The 18622-nt window shown below is 44.3% G+C and overlaps 1 protein-coding gene across 6 annotated transcripts in view; it reads right to left on the bottom strand.

Moving 5' to 3' along the window:
- The window catches only part of PRR5L (proline rich 5 like), a 127759-nt gene that overhangs the window by 63094 nt on the left and 46043 nt on the right, over positions 1–18622 (bottom strand). For 2 of the 6 annotated variants that reach the window (XM_081063588.1, XM_081063587.1), the window contains exon 1: positions 5652–5847. The exons of 1 other annotated variant lie outside the window; for it this stretch is intronic. The gene's annotated coding sequence lies outside the window, so the exon portion shown is untranslated. Of the gene's footprint in view, positions 1–4585; positions 4799–5563; positions 5848–18622 lie in introns of those variants that run through there. 3 more of the 6 variants (XM_081063586.1, XM_081063590.1, XM_081063589.1) reach the window with 3 other exon arrangements.

The raw sequence follows: 18622 nt of genomic DNA on the forward strand, positions 1-18622 counted from the left end.
ACACTACAAAGGATTACCATGTTTGCCCATTAATTTTGCCTCCAGATTGTTTTACAGCGAAAGTGGCCATAGAACTCCCACAGTTGTGGACTCCAGTGGCCAGCGAGCTGTAGCAAAGCTCTCCAAAATGACGGCAGCAGTTGACGTGGTCTCCTCAAAGACATGTGGGGAATTATGCTGAACCAGTTCCAAAGGAGTATTTAGAATTAGGCAGCAAATGCAAAAGGGTGACAGAAGATTTACGCTGCTAAAGTCACGAGCAGGTCGGGACAGGGTTTGAGGCAGCTGAGTTCAGAATACAGACACATATTACAGCCCTCGCTCGATTTTTGCCCCAGTCCTTGGGAAAAAGACAAAAACAAATTCTCTAGGGTATTCCCCCAGGCTCTGCTTAAGCTAGTTCCTGAATGGCTGAGTAAGCCCAAAGTGGTCCCTTAATCCTGGTATTTGCTAGAAACCTAATGGCTGCTGGCACAGATGCCTTCAACAAAACACACAACCCGGCCCGTGTCGAAAACAACCAGCAAAGTTGGAGAAAATTCTGTAACCAGGAAGGAGAGAAGCGAGAAACTGGAAAGGTTCCTGGCGTCTGACAACCAGCTCAAGTGAAACCAGAACACCAATGGGTGTGTGTCAGAAATCTTTACAACTCAAAATTGAGGAGAGGGAAAGAGAATGAAAGCCTAGAGAGATAAATACACGCTTTTATGCAACACATGAGTATACACAAAATAAATTGTACAGATAATTACGATAGGTTTTGTGGGCAGTACCAGGGTGAAGATGGTGACCCAGTTTTCCCAAAGGCCCCGGTCAAAAGAGGGAGAGAGAGATTTTGGTGAATTCCACCGCTCTCCAAAACCCTCTGGGCACAGTTCATTCATCAGGGTGGGGAATTGGTTTTAGCAAGTGAGGCACTCTCTGGGTCATGCTCTTAAGGTTTACACCCTTGCTGCCTCAACTTGCCTCCTCTCAGTTCCACCCCCAAAGGGCACACACTACCCACTTTGATAAAGAACACTCACTTTTTTTTTTTCAAAGTTCAAACACAGAGTAAAGGTGGCTGATTTTCGTTCAAGGCCTATCCTTTTTGTACAGAGAAAAATGAACAAGCCACACTCCATCCAAAAAGCCTCACACCGGTGTCCCTAAATTTCTGACAAAGAACTCGGTTAACTGGCTTGTTCTCCAGAGGCTGAAAGAGCTGGCTGAACCTGGCTGTGAGCTTCTGCTTTTTAATGAAGCCAGTATATAATAATATCATTTATTATCCTGCTATAGAAATGCAATGTTTTTAAAAGGGGGGAGGGCAAGGCAGAGAATGTCCTCTACACATTTGAAGAATAGAGAAAGCCTCCCAAACCCCAGGATATGTTAGAGCTGGAACTAAGCAGGGTTTAAAAAAAAAAAAAAAAAGAGAGAGAGAGTCAAGTTTAATAAGCCATTTAAATTCCTAGTTGATGGTAATTAGAGAGCAAGCAGTATTTCTTTAAACCTTGCTAGACAGAACTCAATCCAATTTAGGTAATACTAACCTTTGTTTTTCCTCTCTCTCTCTCTCTCTCTCTCTCTCTCTCTCTCTCTCTCTCTCTCTCTCTTTTCTCTCTCTTCTAAATAAAATGCAAGGATTGATCTACAAAGGCCATAAACTGGCAAAGCATTAAAAAATACTTAAGGAGATTGGGCAAATGTTACCTCAAAGGCCAAGTCCAGTTAAAATGAAAACAGGTCTCATGCACTTGGCTCCCTAACTTATAGCGACTATGACCTGGGAATGCTAACCTGAAGGTGTCTTAACAACAGAAGGCATGCAGAGGGAGGTGGAGGTATTTCCTCCTCAATGCTTCCCCTCTTGGCACCTCGTCTGGCATGCCAGTTACCAGGTCTTGCTCTGCAGTGTGACAGCCATCCCCTGCCAGACCAATGCTCGTAACTCTCTATATTCACAGTATCTACAGGACCTCTCTCCTTCTTCCACAGAGTAACTACCGTCAGAATTATCCAGGCTGTCCCTTCAGTTTCCTCCATTACTCACCCACATCCTGTTCCCTCATTTTAGAGATCCTGCACTGCCCTGGTATCAACTTCTGATCCAGAAACTTCCATGTGAACCACTAGGACCTTCTTGATTACTTGGGACCCTGGGGTCTTCATGGAAGGGCCATACAGGTTAGACATCAAAATGTACTAGAAAGAACTAAGGGCTTGAGTTAATGGCTGTGTGACATCACGAAAGTAATTAACGTCTCTGAGCCTCCATTTTTATATCTTAAAATAGAGAAGAGAACATCTACGTGCTCAGGCTGTTGGGAGGTTCAAATTACATGACCATGGCTGTACCTGGTTTACAGTAGTTGCCCAATAAAAAAGTTGGCTCGTTCAACTGTACAAGTTTCAAAGTAAAACTTGGATTCCCCAGCCCTTGACAAAAATGTGAATTAACTCAAATTCACCTCTGATGCCCCATCATCGCCTTGCATCATCTATACTCCCGTCCTCCTTCTTGGCTCCAAAGTGGAATCTTCCCTTATAAAACAGTGCCTTCTACCTAACAGGGTACCACTCTCTCTGTTCCCAAATTCCTAACCCCGTCCCCCATACAAAACCCACAAAATATTTTATCCCCAGCTTTCAGCAACTGAGATAGTAATTCACACTGACTTGTTAACAAATGATAATTTCTATAAGCATCGCTTTTAACAAGCATTTACATCTTGCATATAGAGGCAACTCTAGGGAACAAATCTTCAATGATGAATGTTAAACATAGTAGGGAACTTTCAGGGGGGCCACACTCTATTTCTCAAATCAATTCTATATTGATCTAGCTCTGCAAAAAAAGAAAAAAGAAAGAAAAAAAACAGATTAAAAGGAAAAAGACTGCAATTCAAAAAAGATTTCAGTATATTTTACCTTGTACAAGGGCAGTACAAAAGGAATGACCACAGGGAGATACATGCATGCACTCCTACCAACCTTTAGGCTAGAGAAATAATTAAGAAATCCACACAGTCCTTACTGAATTCAATTTTCCACAGATAAACAGTTTAAATATAATGCATGCATCCTCAATGAACAACCAAGATTATGACATTTAGGTCTGGATTATCAGCATGAAATTTTCAGATAGCAGTGTAACACTTTTCTAGAGATATGATTTTGTTTTTCATATAACTGAGCCACTCTGTATGTTACGTGTATGACATAAAAGGAAGAGAGGGAGGGAAGAAAGAGAGAGAGAGACAGAGAGAGAGAGAGAGAGAGACAGAGAGACAGAGAGACAGAGAGAGAGAGAGAGAGAGAGAGAGAGAGAGGGAGAGAGAGAGGGAGAGAGAGAGAAAGAAAGAAAGAAAGAAAGAAAGAAAGAAAGAAAGAAAGAAAGAAAGAAAGAAAGAAAGAAAGAAAGAAAGAAAGAAAGAAAGAAAGAGGAGAGAGGGAAAGAGGGAGGAGACAGCGAAGGAGGGAGGGAGGAAAGAAGGAAGATAGGAAGGGGAAGCCACCAAATTAATCAATTATAAGAACTGAGGAACTCCCATATAGAGTACAGGCTTGATCTAGGGTAACAGATCTGGAACCCATTCTCAGCTCCAACCCTGTGTGTGTGACTTTAGGCCTTTTTTTTTTTTTTCTAAATAAAGGGAACATTTTTGTAATGTTTAAACACAGAGCATTATTGAAATCTCACTCACTGAAATAAACATACATCCATAACCCTCTGGATCTGAAAGAAATGAGGTCTGGTTGAGAAACAAGCTAGTCTAAACAAAGCCCTTGAGAAATAAGCCAATTAAACTAGCTTATTTGTGATGCCTTTCTGTTTTACACCGTAAATGGTTCTGGCTGTTAGAAGAATCAATAAAATACTAAAAGGGCGATGGGTGGAGTTAGAAAAACCAAAGAAAACGTTGTGGATTGACAAACCTGTTTCCCTTATCTGCTCTGTTACCTTCTATAGAAAGCGGTCTGCACAGCACCCCTGGTGGGATTCTAGGACTCAAGCCCGCAACCGGACAAGACAGGCCTGCCAGGTACCACGGAGGAGAGCTGCAGGGTTCTCAGCTGCACTGGGAACCCCACCAAGCAGCTAAATTTAAAAGGGGGGTAAATCAGTTTCTACGAGCTCCATTTCCCCCCCAGACCCACTTGCTGCTTCATGTTGTCAGTAACAGCGCCTTCCACCGCAAGAACAATTTACCAGAGCGCAGCACTGTGACATTTGAAATATCTAGGCCAATGAAATGTCAAGACTGCAACACACGGCGGTCAGGATGACCAAAGGGAGGTCAAAAAGGGCCGTCGTAGAGGCTTGATCAGCGAGCACCCTTTGGTGGGGGTGGGGAGCAGAGGATGGAAACAATATGTTAGCGCCCTTGACTGCTTTGGTCCCGTGCATGGGTCATTTGAATGTGCACATCTCATTTGGGCAACAGGTCCAGAACGCCGCCCCAGCAGAGATGCCCGGAGACTCCAGCCCAGAGCTTTTCTACGTGGGTCTCCGCAGCAGCCGTGAGGCTCCTGTGGCGCGCATCGCAGTAATTGAAACCTTGTGTACCGCAAGATCGCAGCGGCACCTATAAATACTCACCGCCTTACTGCTGACGAACAACACGCGGGCTCCCGGCACCACCGGGGAAGAAGCGACGGCGTGTGACCCAGGGCAGGGGCTGGGTAGAACCGGGGGAAACCCGACCGCCACCCAGCGAGGCACCCCCGAGCCGATTCCTGAAACACAGTTTGCAAACACACAGCCAGGTCTGACCCCGGACGACCGCCCGCCCCGAAAAGAGCGGCGGGGAAGGGCGAGGCGGCGCCGCGGGGGCCCGGGCTCCGGAGCGCCCCCTGTGCGCAGTGAGGCGCCGCGCGCACAGTAGGCGCGCACGGGGACGCCTGGCCGGACGGCGGGCGGGCGGGAAAGATGAAGCCGAAACGGGATGCGGTAGGCGCCAAGAGCCGCCGGCACCCGCCCGGGCTGTGCCCCAGCCCTCCCCAGTGGTCGGAACGGCGCCGGGGGCAAGTCGGCTGCCTTCCCTACGCTCTCCTCCCGTGTCTCCCTCCGGAAAGGGGGACGGCAGGAAAAGATGGGCTGTTTCGTGGCTCCGGCTCGCCCGCGCCCGAGTGGGGCAGCTCTTTACATTTGCCCCTCAGGCCGAGGGAGAACGAGAGAGACAGACAAGCCAAGTTTCTTTTTCGCTCTCTAGGCTCGGCCTGGGTCCCACGGTCGGCAGCACCCCGCACCCCAACCCACAGCGGTGCCTCGCCCACCCTAGGTCTGGGATGCGGGGCGCGGCTTCCCTCCTCCCCGCCAGGGCGGTCTCGAGTCCGGTCCTCTACGCCTGCCCGCAGCGTCCGATCGGAGAATCTCCAACCTTGCGGGGATCCCCAGCCGGCTGCCCCCCAATGTGACACTTTCTCCAAGTCCCCACTCCCCGTCGTTCCCCACCGGATTGTGCCCGGTGTTCCCGGCGATTTTGCTCTCAATCCTGGGCCACTGCTGAGCCCACGCCTCCGGCCCCTCCTGGGGACGTCCCCACGTCCCCCCCTTGGGGCCCGGGGAGTGAGTCACCTCGAGTGGTCCACTCGCTCTGCTCGCCTCCTCCGCACACCGCGCGCACAGGGAAAAGTTTCCGGTCTTCCCGAGAAAGTTTTCTCACCCGAGACACTTGAGAGACCTGGATGGCTCTCGCCACCGCGCTCGGCCCCGCCGTCCCTCCTCGGTTCTCGCCCAGCGCTGCCTTCCGTGGGGTCCGCTCCAGCCTCCAGTGCTCTCAGCACCGAGCCCACAAACGACGCGGCCGCGGAGCTCCCAGAGGCCGGCTGGTGACACGTTTCCCTCCTCACTAGTCTCACGGCCTCCTCCCCCCCCCTCCTCCCACTTTTCCTGTCCCGTGCTCAGCGCTTCGGTTTCTCTCCAACAGCCCCCACCCCACCTCGGCCATCCCCCTCCGCTTCCCCAGCAGCTACTCTCACCCTGCTGGTGGCGGAGGGGGAGAAGGGGAAGGGGGCGCCTGCACTTACATCCAGTTCAACAATTTCAGGAAATCCAACTCTTTAACTTGAAAAGCCTGGGAGGACGCCACAGGTCAAGGGAGCTCAGTGCGGCGTTTCCCTCACACAAGACGAGACAAACCACCCCCGAACCCCCGCTATGGGATCTCCTCCTCTCCCCACCCCAACGATGGGAAACTACCGAGAAGCCAAGGGGGTGACTCTAAGGCTCACTAGAAAACTAGTGCTTTTGTTGTTTCAAGGAACAGTCCCCAGGCCCAGTCCAGGAGAAGTTGTTTTAAGTGCATTCGTGAAAATATAATTCTAGTGAAGTCTCTCCCTTAGATTTGCAAAACTATTTTAAAGTTCCCAAATTCTCTTTCCAAATGAAGGTTTAATAAATTGGAAGGTCCTTCAGAGTTTGAAAGAACAGAAAACCAACCAATCCCCAAATTAAAAACAATGTCAAATTATTTTCAAGTCTTTTTTTTTTTCTTTGCAGGTGTTAAGAATTTGGTGCAGCTGTTTTCAGGACTCAGTGGCTTGCATAATTTCACCCTATGGTTGAGCAGGAAATACTTTAAAAATGCTACCCGCTCACACATCACACTTAGGCTTTGAAACCACAGTGACATTTGCTGAAGAAAAGATGTACGTGAATTTTTATATCAAAACTGAGAAAAAATTAATGTTTATTTTGATCACTGTGACCTTACAAAACCTATGTAAGAGTTGCTGGTCCCGGTGAGCTTGGGTGGGGAGTTTTGAAGAAGCTCTGCCTGCTCCACTGATGCAGTGACATTAGCTAAAAGCTAGAATATTCCTAGTACAAACCCCAGGGAAAAGAGATTTTAAATTTCATTCTGGGAATCACATACAATGAAAGGAACTGGCCCCCAAGCACGTGTCTGGGAAAGAAAAGCTTGAGGGGGCAGTCATGGGGGAGGGGACTTGAGCTAAGTCTTCAAGGCAGCTGTGCTGACCGCTTAAGAGCTAAAGCCTGGAGTCAGCCGGTCAAGATTTGTGTACCATCTCCTCCCCTTCCAGCTGCAGATTATGAGCCAAGTTATTTAATTTTGCTATGAAAATGGGAGTAAACCTAAACCTAGTAGCTCTCTCTTAGGGTTATTAGGAGGATTTAATGAATTTGTACAGAGAAAGTGCTTAGAATCTGTGCTAGGATTCAACAGATATTATCAAGCTGTTACTATTATTATTTCTCAGGTCTGGGAGGTAAGAAGGGAGCTATTTCTACAGGGCTGAAGGAAGACCGATTTGGGAACATTTTATGCTGTGAACTCCATCTCAGTGAAGTCTTCCAGTTCAATGACACCCACTTTATTGGGTCTTTTTAAAATTGTAATTTATTCCTCCCTCCCTTCATTCAACTCTACCTTTTCTTTTTTTCCATCCCTCTATCACTTGTAACATATTATATAATTTACTTTAAAAAATGTATTGTCTCTCTCCTACCACCTCTTACTTTCAGGCTACCTTGGCTCTTTAGGAACTTGGATTTGTTCTGTTCCCTGATATTGCCCAAAATTCTAGAGCAGTGCCTGGCACATCATATGCACCCAGTAAATATCATATGAATGAATCTGTAAGTGGATTCCTTTAGTAAATTTATGCAGTACTGTTTGCCTATAGTAGGTTGGGCACCGTGCAATTAAAAAAAAAAAAAGACATAATCACCAGACCTATCCCAAGATAAAAGAGACTCCCTTTAGAAGAAGTGCATGACCTGGTAAAGAGAAGTATTCACAATATAAGTGATGCCAGTTTGGTAAGGATGCCATAAAAGAGTATTCAAGAACTGTAAGGGATGTTTGAAGAGGTTAAAGCCTCTTCTAACCCTAGGGGTTCCTAATTTTGTAAACAGAAGTTTCTTAAGAAGTAGCCAACACTTTGGTGTAAATCAGACCTTTGCTTTAGGGACCATTAATAGCAATATATTACACTTGTCACCACCCAAATTTTTACCAAAATTCTAACTAAATATCAATGGAACATTGCCTAATATTATTAAGAAACAGAATTTTCTTAGGAGAAACCAGTACAGATCATTCCATTTAAACATTCATTTATGGAGGAGGAAATTCTAGGTCTTTCTTAGGTATATCAGTCACACAGCTTGCCATGGCCACAGCCTCTGAAATGGAAGCTGACCCAGTCAAGGTCCCTGCTGAAAGGGGAGACCTTAGGCAGCCCCTTGAAGACCAAGGGCGAGCGCCTGACCCAAATGCAGCCAAACTCTGTGACAAACTCTGGCACGAAAAGGGTACACTGAGCCAATCAGATTCCATGTCAGGAATGTGAACACATACACACACACACCCCTAGTATCCAGAACAAAAGCTGAAAGGTCATGACTTTGTCTGAACTCTAGATTCCAGAAGGTGCAGATTGGTTGCCTGTGGACCAGCTAGATGTATATTAGATGTATGAGTTTGAACTCCATGGTGTCAACATTTTTTTAAAATAATCACTAACATGCAAAGATCAGAGAACTTCATGTAAAAATATGAATTTTCAGCTTGCCTTGAAAATCTGGAAGACCTGGCATTGATTCTGCTGTAGGCCGCATAGCTACAATTAGCTAGAGCTGCAGCAAGTTTCTCCCCTTAGACGGAGCATGCACTTTCCAATTTGCCACAATCCCAGCCACTCCCTACTTCCTTCTTCTCTTGCTCCCAGCCAGCTTCACTCATTTTCCTGCCACCCTGATCCAGTGAGAGAAGGCATGCTGGCACAGAGTTAGGAGGGGCCAGAGGTATGAGTAAGTAGAAATTATGCAATAGGATGGCAGGGGTTCAAACCATTTTTCTCCCCAGCTTCACGGGAACAAGGATTTTTAACCAAAATTTGGTTGGACTCACATAATTTGAACACTACTGAAATAAAGAAATCTATGGGTAGAAACGGAGGTGAGTGGGCATCACAACAGGGAGAAGCAGAGGCCCTCCCTAGGGGCTGCCTTGGGACCAAAACCACATCCACTTCCTGCTCTTCCTGAGGCCTGTTCTTCTACTTTTCCTTTGTTCCCATCATAAAGCCTGCCCACCGCATCCCCATTGCTCATTTCTATCCCCAAGGCCTAATCAGACTAAGTTCCGGTAGGGCTGGGTGTTTGTCCAAAGTGATACAAGAAAGGACAGGACAAGGATCCCTGATCCCACTTCAGTGCTCTTGTAATATACTGTCCTTGGGCTGATTAACTGCTTCCATCTCTGAGTAACAATGGAAATCACTTCAACTGACAGACTCATAGCATTTAATGCCTGAAGGATCTGGCCTATAACAGACATGAATTAGAGTGTTCAAAGTCTCCAGTTCGCACTTCTTTCCAGGATACTTCAATGTCTCCTACCGTGTCACAAAAGTATTCCCGTGAAGAAAAGCATCATGGCCTTCCATCCGTTTTCTTGTTTTTATCGATGGAAGAATGGAGGCCCTTGAAAGATCCTTTGCTCTTGTCTGGTACAGAGATTGTGAGGAGCACCCAAAGGCATGCGCAGTGTTAAAACACACAGTTTTTCAGGTCCTCAGAGTTCCAGTCATAAAATAAGTTAATGTAGTTACTCATGAGAAATACTTATCTAGATATAGAACTTGCGTAAGAACTCAACATACATCAACAGTATTTCACCATCCATAAAAACAGAACCACCTGAGAAATAAGCTCAGCATCTGATCTAACAATGAGGTGTGAAATCAGTGACCCTTTGCTACAGCAGGAAGACTTACTACACAAAATGAAAAAAAGCTGACCCTCCTGCTCTCTTTTAACTTCTATGGTAGAAAAAAATGAGGATCTAGTGTTTGTTGGAATAATTTTGTGTGGTGCAAACAAAACATTATTTTCATCCTTTTCTTAGTAGCAGTGGGGTATTACTTGTATCTTGGTTTTCAACTCTCTTTTTTGTCTTTGGGACTGAAAAGTGTCTGCCCTCCATGCTAAAGCAGCTGGTAGTAATTCAAACTGAATGTATTTTGAGAATGACTTTGACATACAAATCTTAAAAGTGAAAAGAATTTTAGTAATCCTACATGAATTTCCCCTGGATTATGCAGATTTCAATTACTCCTTTCCACAATTCCAAGTCAGTCACTTGGTTGACAAATATTGAGGTCACTTATTGGGGCCAAGTACTGGAGATGCCACAGTGACTAAGAAAAAAAAAAGTCTCTACCATCGAGGGGCAGAAGGCAAACAATAAACATGGAAACAAACACACATAAAGGAGATCATTTGAAGTACTGATCTGTGCTGTGAAGAGGAGAAAACAGAATACTAGAGTGACTGGAGGGAAGAAGAGAAGTGCTTTATTTGGGGTCATCAGGCATGGTCTCTCAGAGAAGATCGCTTTAAATAATGACAAGAGATTTAAATAATAAAACGAGGCATCCATGGGAACAGAGGAACATTCCAAACAGAAGAAATGGCCAGTAGAGAGGCCTGAGTCGAGAAGAAGTTTGGCAAGTTAGAGGGATAAAAAGGCCAGTAGTGTTAAAGATGGCCAACAGGTGAGGTCCAAAAAAATAGGTCAAGGTCAGATTATATAAGACCTGGTAAGTCATGGGAAGAGTTTGGTCACAGTGGGAAGTACTCAGAGGGTTTTAGGTAGGAAGTAATGTTATCTGATTTCTATATTAGAAAGATCCCTCTGCTGATATGTGGTGGATGCACTAGAAAAAGGGCAAAAGCGAGGGCTTGCAGTCCTTTTAAGGAGGTGGCCACAGATGATGATGACTGGATTATGTTTGGAGCAATTATATTTGTAAAACATTATGAAACAAGGGATAATGGGACTTTCTGATGAATTGGATGTGTGAGGAAAGGATAGGGGGTCATGGGTGAGGCTTCGGATTTTTTGTGCAACAGTATGGGTAGTGATGCCATTTAAGGAGATAGAAAAGACAGGGTAGAGAGTGAAGTTAGAAGCAGAATCAATAGCTCTGCTTTAGCTTTGTTAAGTTTGAAATGCCTGATTGAGAGACAAGGAGAGATGTCAAATACATATTTGAATATATGAGATGACATTGAGGACTGGAGACTTCTCAGATAGATAGATAGATAGATAGATAGATAGATAGATAGATAGATAGATAGATAGATAGATAGATGATAGATATGGTATGGTATTGAAAACCAAGGAACTAGATGTGATGCCTTGGAGAGTAAATATGAATGAAGAGATGCCAGGGAGAATAGAGGAGTCTAGTAAAAGCAGAGGAATCAACAGTGGAATAAAAAGAAACGAGTTGGTAATGAGACCAGGAAATCTAAGACAGTGAAGTGTAGAAGCCTAGAGAAGAAGGTGTTCCAAGACGGAAGGATTGATCCAGTATGTCTAATGCTGTCGAAAGGTCAAGTCAAATGAGAACAGAGAATTAATGTTTCTTTGGCAAAATTGTACGTCAAAGTTGCCTTGATAAAGGTCTTTTTAGTGGAGTGGTATAGAAGGAAATCCCATCAGAGTGGATTGAGGAAAGAAAGACAATTGAAGAAATGGAGAGAGAACACTAACAACTCTTTCCAAAGTTTTTCTGTGAAGGGAAGTAGAGAAATGGGGCTATACCTGAGGGGAGGGTACAGGTTCAAGAGAAAGTCTGTTGATTTGATTATTTTATTGACTATTTTTAATTAGGTGATAAGTAGTAAGGCATGTTTTGAAGGCTGGTGGGAATTATCCAGTAGGGAGAGAAATTGATTTAGGTACCTACTCACCGTTTGTGGGACAGGGCAGGGGAAATAAATGCTCTCGTTGAGCACATTCTCCAAATGTGGCACATTTAAACACATTTTTAAATGCAATAAATTGACATGTTGGGGCTATGATGAAAATATGTTAAAGGAAACATATGGAAGTAAGATAGTGACACATGCAGGGAAGGTTTTCACATCAGGGCTTCTGCACTACACACCTGCAAGGATCATCAGTCACTTGGATTACGATGTGAACGGTGTCTCCTGGAATTGTGCAACATGGCAGACTTGACCTAAAGATTCTCTGGGCTAGCTCCTCCATCAACCAACCATTGATGCAGATCCATCTCCAAACTTTCTCCACGATAGAGGAATCTGCTGATATACATCAGCCCTGTTACCACTGCCACATTCAAAGATGCTGACATTGTATTGCCCAGTTCATCTCTCAGAAGGCCTTTTGCACCCAGAGGCGATGGAAGACATTCATGGCAAACCATGTATCCCAACTTTTGTGCCATAAGGTAACATCAGCACACACTCTGTACCTAAGGGAGGACTGAATGGGAAACATTCCAAATACATACTCAAAGTTGTTCCAAAGAAACTTTTCATTTTCCTCTGTCATTGTAGCAGGCATTTGGGAATGCCTGCCCAGACCATAACCCCCCTGTTTAGGAAACATCACACACCTCAGATTCTGCAGGATGGGGCAGTAGATCATCCTGTGACTTGTGACAAGTGACTGGTCCTAGGAGTGGGCAAGTGAGGAGTGCCAGTCAGACTGCCCTTTATGAGTTCATACTACGGGACACAGTCTCCTGGCTTCATAGCTCCCCAGCAGGAGCTGGCGCAGTGTGCTTCGGGCTTCCTGGCTACTCTCTGCCTTCCACACAAGAAGCCAGGCCCGAAGTTTACCCTTCACCCTCCAGCCTGTCATCACCAAACAGCTTTTTCCATTCGCACTTCTCACCTGTCTCCCAGCCCTTCCTCACTCTCCAAAACCTTCTCTCATATGTTCTGGGACTCATGGTCCATCATCAGCAAACTCCCCTATATTTCACCTTTTCTACTGCACATTCCATTAGCCTGTGTGCCCTAACTCAATGGTTCTCAAACATTTTGGTCTCAGGATACTCGTAAAAATTACTGGGGACCCAAAGAGCTTTTGTTTGTGTGGGTCGTCTCTATCAATACTTAGTAGATTTGAAATTAAATATAAAAGTTAATTTATTAATTTTAAAATCACTGTAATAAAACCAGCACATATTTTATGAAAAATATGTCTTTTTTAATTCATGGAAAGAAGGACATTGTTTTACATTTCTGCAAATCTCTTTAACTTCCGGCTTAATAGAAGACAGCTAGATTTTCCTATCCACTTCTGCATTCAATCTGTTGTGTTATCACACCATGTAGCCTCTGGAAAACTCCACCATACATTTGCGAGAGGAGAGCAAAAGGCAAATATCTTAGTATTATTATGAAAATCATTTTGTACTTGTGGATCTCTGACAGTCTTGGAGTTTCCTTGACGTTCCCAAACCACACTTGGAAAATCACTCTTCTAACTGAACCCTGTCTCTCCCTAGGGCCCTCCCCTGAGATCCTCTCAGATGGTGGTGGTTTTTCTCTCCAACACGCCTTGTGTCACTGGACTGTGAGGGAGAGTGTTTGTTTTCCTTGCTCCTTGTGCCACTGTGAGACCACAGTTCTTCCCTAAAACATCTCCATCAAACTATCAGACTATTCTCCTCACTTCCCCTTCTTGTGACCACCACCACAGGCTCCTAGGTTAGCCCCATCTTCCTTTGAAGCTTTAATTCCTGGTTCCTGATCATAACTCTTGGTGATTCAATATCTGTATAGAAAGAATCTGATCCAACATCCTGGCAGCTCAGTTCCTTGACAGCGACTTCAGTGACCTTGTCCTCTGTTCTACCATGGTCACTTACTCTCATGGTCAGCCTTGACCTTGTCATTTCCTCTTGACACCCTCTCCCACTCTCTGACTTTCCAGTTCACCTCCTTCAGTACCCTGACTCCCATAATTCTTCAACTCCTTGAGATGCACCTTTTTATGGCCTCTCATTCTCTTCATGTCCTCACTTCCCTCCTCATCCAGATTAGATTCCAATATTATATTAAGTTCTTTGCATTCATCCTGGACTCCCTTGCTCCTTTCTTACTTCACCGTATGTGCTTCCCTAAGTCAAAGTTGTTCAGTCTGTTCTCCTTCTCTTCGGTGCCTGCATCAGTATAAACATGACTGGAAAAATAAACACAGCCATGCGGCTCAACACCCACACCAAATAAATGTCTCTAGTCTATTCACTCTCCCACTATCCCCAACATCCCCAAACTTTCTCTGACATCCTCACTCTCAACTGAGAACCTTCCTTCCTTCTTTGTGTGAGAATATAGGAACGTCTAGTAATAATTTCTATAATGCTATGGACTGCATGTTGGTGTTTCTTCCCTCAATGCATATGTTGAACCCTTAGTCCCCAATGGATGGCATGTGGAGGTGGGACCTTTGGGAGGTAATTAGGGCTAGATGAGGTCATGAGGATGAGGTCCTCAGGGTGGGATTAGTGCCCCTATAAAAAGAGAAAGAGACACAAGTTCTCTCTCTCCACTAAGGAAAGGTCATGTGAGCACACAGCAAGAAGCTGGCATCTGCAAGCTGTGAGGAAGGCTCTTACCAAGAACTAAATCTAACGGTACCTTGATCTGGGATCTTCACAACTGTGAGAAAATGGATGTCTGTTTTTAAGCTTCCAGTCTGTGGTGATTATCATAGCAGCCCAAGCTGACTAAGGCATGTATACTACCACTTCCATGCCTACTCATCTACTAGAATCTGTAGCCATTTTCTGCCTCCCTCTTGTTGCTCAGGGTGAATTGCCAGTGCTGAATCTGGGATTGACGTCTCCACCAGGCACCAGGTTCTGTTCCCGCACCCTCCCCATCTCTTCTTGAAGCATGTAGGATGTTCTCCCACCCCCACTCTTCCAGTTTATGTGATGCAAAACATCTTGAGTTTTCCACATTCATTGTCCCTAATATTTCTTCTTTTTTTCTTTCTTTGACCTTCTCCAATCAGGCTTTCATCCTCTCCATTCTGCTGAAACTACTTGTCAGTGTTACCCATGATCTCCATGTCCCATGGGAACTCAACAAATACTTGTTAAAGGAATGAATGAATAATCCTCCGATAGTGAGGATATCACAACAGAAAAGTCACCCATGAATGCACACATGCACACACGCACGCACACACAAGGAGAGGGAGAGAGAGAGACCTGTTCGTGGCCCCAGTTCCCAGGAAGCCCTGTTTGGCCTTGTTTCTGTGAGAGGCCCCTTTTATTCGAGATAGCGGGTTACAGAGTACGAGGAAGGCTGTCCTTTGCACCACAGGTACCTTGACCAGAACAGTCACTCCTCATATAAGCTAAACCTTACAGTCAAAAAATATTATATTTCCTTGTGGGGAAGAAGCCTAAACTTTGGGTTAGACCTACTGATACTGTTTGGGGACAGTCCCTTAATCCATTGGAATCTCTGTTGCAGATACAACCTGGTGTTCAGGGATTTTCTAAGGTCTAAATGAGGTTTATGAGAGTTATGTGAAATATTTGGCACAGTGCTTGGTACACTGTAGTACATTTTTTTGTGGCAATAGAAAAGTAATGAGAAACCATATTCAAAATAAGAGATTTTTGCGTGTTTATTATCCCTAATGTTTGTTTCCTTACATAAGCCCAATTCCTTTATGGTAAACCCTAGTATTGTACCCAATTCCCAATTGGGTTCACATATATTTTAGCTTTTTTTATACTCTAATATTTATTGTATCATTGCAATACAAATATACAAAAATACTTTTGTATTCAAAAATATCGTTGAATATAAAGGAGACTTCAATAAGTAGTCCAAGTCCAAGAATATGTAAATAAAATGGTAAGTCTAAAAGTAAATACATGACATTTATAACCTCCCCGCTTTGAAAACGGATAAAATAAAAATAAGGAGCAGAATCACATAAATATAATGACATGAGATAGTAGTCTTCATTGAATATATACGAAGATAAATGGAAGAAGCAAGAATGTGTTTAAGCTTATTTGTTTTTGTTGAGGGAAGGGAGGGCAGATGAGGGAGGGGCGAGAAGAGAAGGAAAGGGAAGGGAAGAGGGGTGGGAAAGGAGAGAGGGAGAAATAGACAGTTTGGAGCAGTGAAAGAATTCTGGTAAGGACAGTTCATCTATACTATGGTCGGATGAAAAAATCCCTTGCGGCAATCTTGGCCCCTTTCCTCAGAGTCAATGCCCACCACAAAATGCTCTGACCATTAATTCTGTCTTCTGGATACCCTGATATACTCACAAGGTGCATCCCATTCAAAGTACGCTTTTTGGGATTGACTCATGCTAACTAAATTCTCCAGAGACTGATACATATACTAAGATACTAATTAGCATATAATCAATAATATTGATTCCTGAGACTCTGCCTAGAATCGCATTTATAAATTATCTCTTTAGGTGAAAGAGTCAGCATTAATAGGAAATTTATTCATTTTCCATTTTAATCTAATTCTTCCTTTGTGAGATGGAATTCCAATTATGTCCTAAATATCACATATGCCTCCTCTTCCTTCCTTCCTTCCTTCCTTCCTTCCTTCCTTCCTTCCTTCCTTCCTTCCTTCCTTCCTTCCTTCCTCTCTCTCTCTCTCTCTCTCTCTCTCTCTCTCTCTCTCTCTCTCTCTCTCTCACACACACACACACACACACACACACGTAAACATGGGATCTATAGTAACAACAATTACAACTAACAACTAACATTAAAATTAATTGCTGATGTATGATATGCTGCACTGTGCCAGGCCTCAGACAACCCAGGGGTGTTGTTATTGTTCCCATTTTACAGATGAAGAAAGTGAGGCTGAAAAAAATGGTTTAGTCCTTCCCCAAGGTCACACAGCCCTTCAGAGGTAGAAATAACCACAGATTATAAGGTTTGATTTTCCATTGTAAGTTCTTCCTTACGTTTCCTCATCTTGACCTCCCAATTTAGGAAGAGGAAGTTGCAGAGCTGCGTTTGGGGAAGATAAATATCCTCATCCAAACCACTAGCTGTAGGGAGATTTTCTGCTAGATGTGGGAAATGAGGAGAATTCTGTAGTGGTAGAAAAGGAGCAGAGGAAAGATGCCTTGTCCTTTAGAACAACTGTACCTAGCAGTGCTTGAGTGTCTCACCCAGTTAAGGTAAGCCAAGACAGCATGGAGACAGTGGCCCTCCACAAAGCACTCTCTGTTTCTTCTCTAGTGTTAACTGGGGCAGTTCAGGTCTGACAAAAATGCAGACCAGCCCATCATTCAACGCCTGTTTCACCTCTCCTCTTAAACATGACACTCATGTTATCAGAGTTGGGGTATTTCAGCATGACTTTTATCAATGAAGTTTAGCTTAGCTCTCCTAGATGGACACTTCTTAAACTGTTCTCTGAGAAATGGAAATACCACAAGATGTGGCTAGTATTACTGGAGTAAGGTTCCTTAGTCAAATAATTTTTGGAACTACTGCATACAACAGCAGGATATTCATTAATATATGGAGAACGTGGAGGTGGTCTGCAGGAAAGAAACACTCAGTAATTTAATTTCTTTCTATTGAATACTATTACCAGTTTCGGATCTAGTGTCCCACGGACTACAATTGGGGAAAGACCCTCCCAGACAGAAGAATTGCATGTCGGTCAAATTTGCTTTGAAAAGGACCCAGGGACTCAATGAGATCAAGGGGAGATCTTAATTGAGTCTCTTCGGTAGACTGTGATTTCTGCTTTTTAATTTCTTGGATGACTAATTTACTGATAGTATCCTCAATTCACTGGGAAAAAACATCCTTCTCCCTTTCCACTACAGAAACAAAATGAGTAACCTTGAACAATTATTTCCCCTGGCCTCCCCAAGCACCTCATCTGGATTGGAGAAAAGATGAACAAGCAGCCACCTCCTTCACAAGAACGGATGGTGAGTCCAATACAGAGGTGATCGTAGGACATCTGAGAGTAAATTAGCATGAACAGGGCCAGAACCCAGGCTCGGCCCCCGGCCGACAGAGACTTGTTCGATCCTCACAGCCAGCCTGGGATAGATCGTTGACCTGTCCATCTGAGGAAGGCCCAGAGCCCGGCACTGTGCTGAGCAGACACTCAATAAATCTTTATTAAAGGCAGGAAGAGGGGGAGGAAGGAAGCAGATTGAGGTTTGGAGATGTTGACATACCCGACATCACACCTCTAGCAAGCAGGACAGCCAGGACGCAAAGGCAGAATAGCTGAGTCCTTCCACGCCTTGCCAAGCTGCCAAGCATTTTGGTAACTAAGCACACAACCAGCTTCTAGGAGCTGGCTTGAGGCTCTGGCCGCATGTGTTCAGTACGTTAGCTTTGGCATGATGGTAGCTTGTGTAATCAAAATTGCCGTGTGTCTGCGGCACGTTTTTTCAGAGTGCCTGAAAATAACAGCTAAAACTGAGTGAGTACATCCTATGTGCCAAGTACCACACTGAGAACTGGACACAGCTCATTCCCCACGACCATAGGAACAGTTACAACCCCCACTTTACAGATGAGGAAACTGAGGAGCAGAGAGCTTAGCGGATAACCTCTAATTAGGTGGTGGAAGCCGTCTGACCCCAAAATTCCTGCTCTTAGCCTCTTTGCTAAATCCGTTCCCTTTGTCCAATGACAGACATCCAGAGAGAAGTCAAAGGCCGAGGCAAGTACCACCTACAACTAATTAAATATATTTATTTTATTAATTTAAACCTTAAAAGTGTTTACGTAGTTCTAAGCACATCACAAATATCAATGTATTTAATTCTCATAAAACCACGAAACAACAGTATGAGGCTGA

The sequence above is a fragment of the Rhinolophus hipposideros genome, assembly GCF_964194185.1.
Source record: "Rhinolophus hipposideros genome assembly, chromosome: 10".
In the NCBI taxonomy this organism is placed as follows: domain Eukaryota; kingdom Metazoa; phylum Chordata; class Mammalia; order Chiroptera; family Rhinolophidae; genus Rhinolophus; species Rhinolophus hipposideros.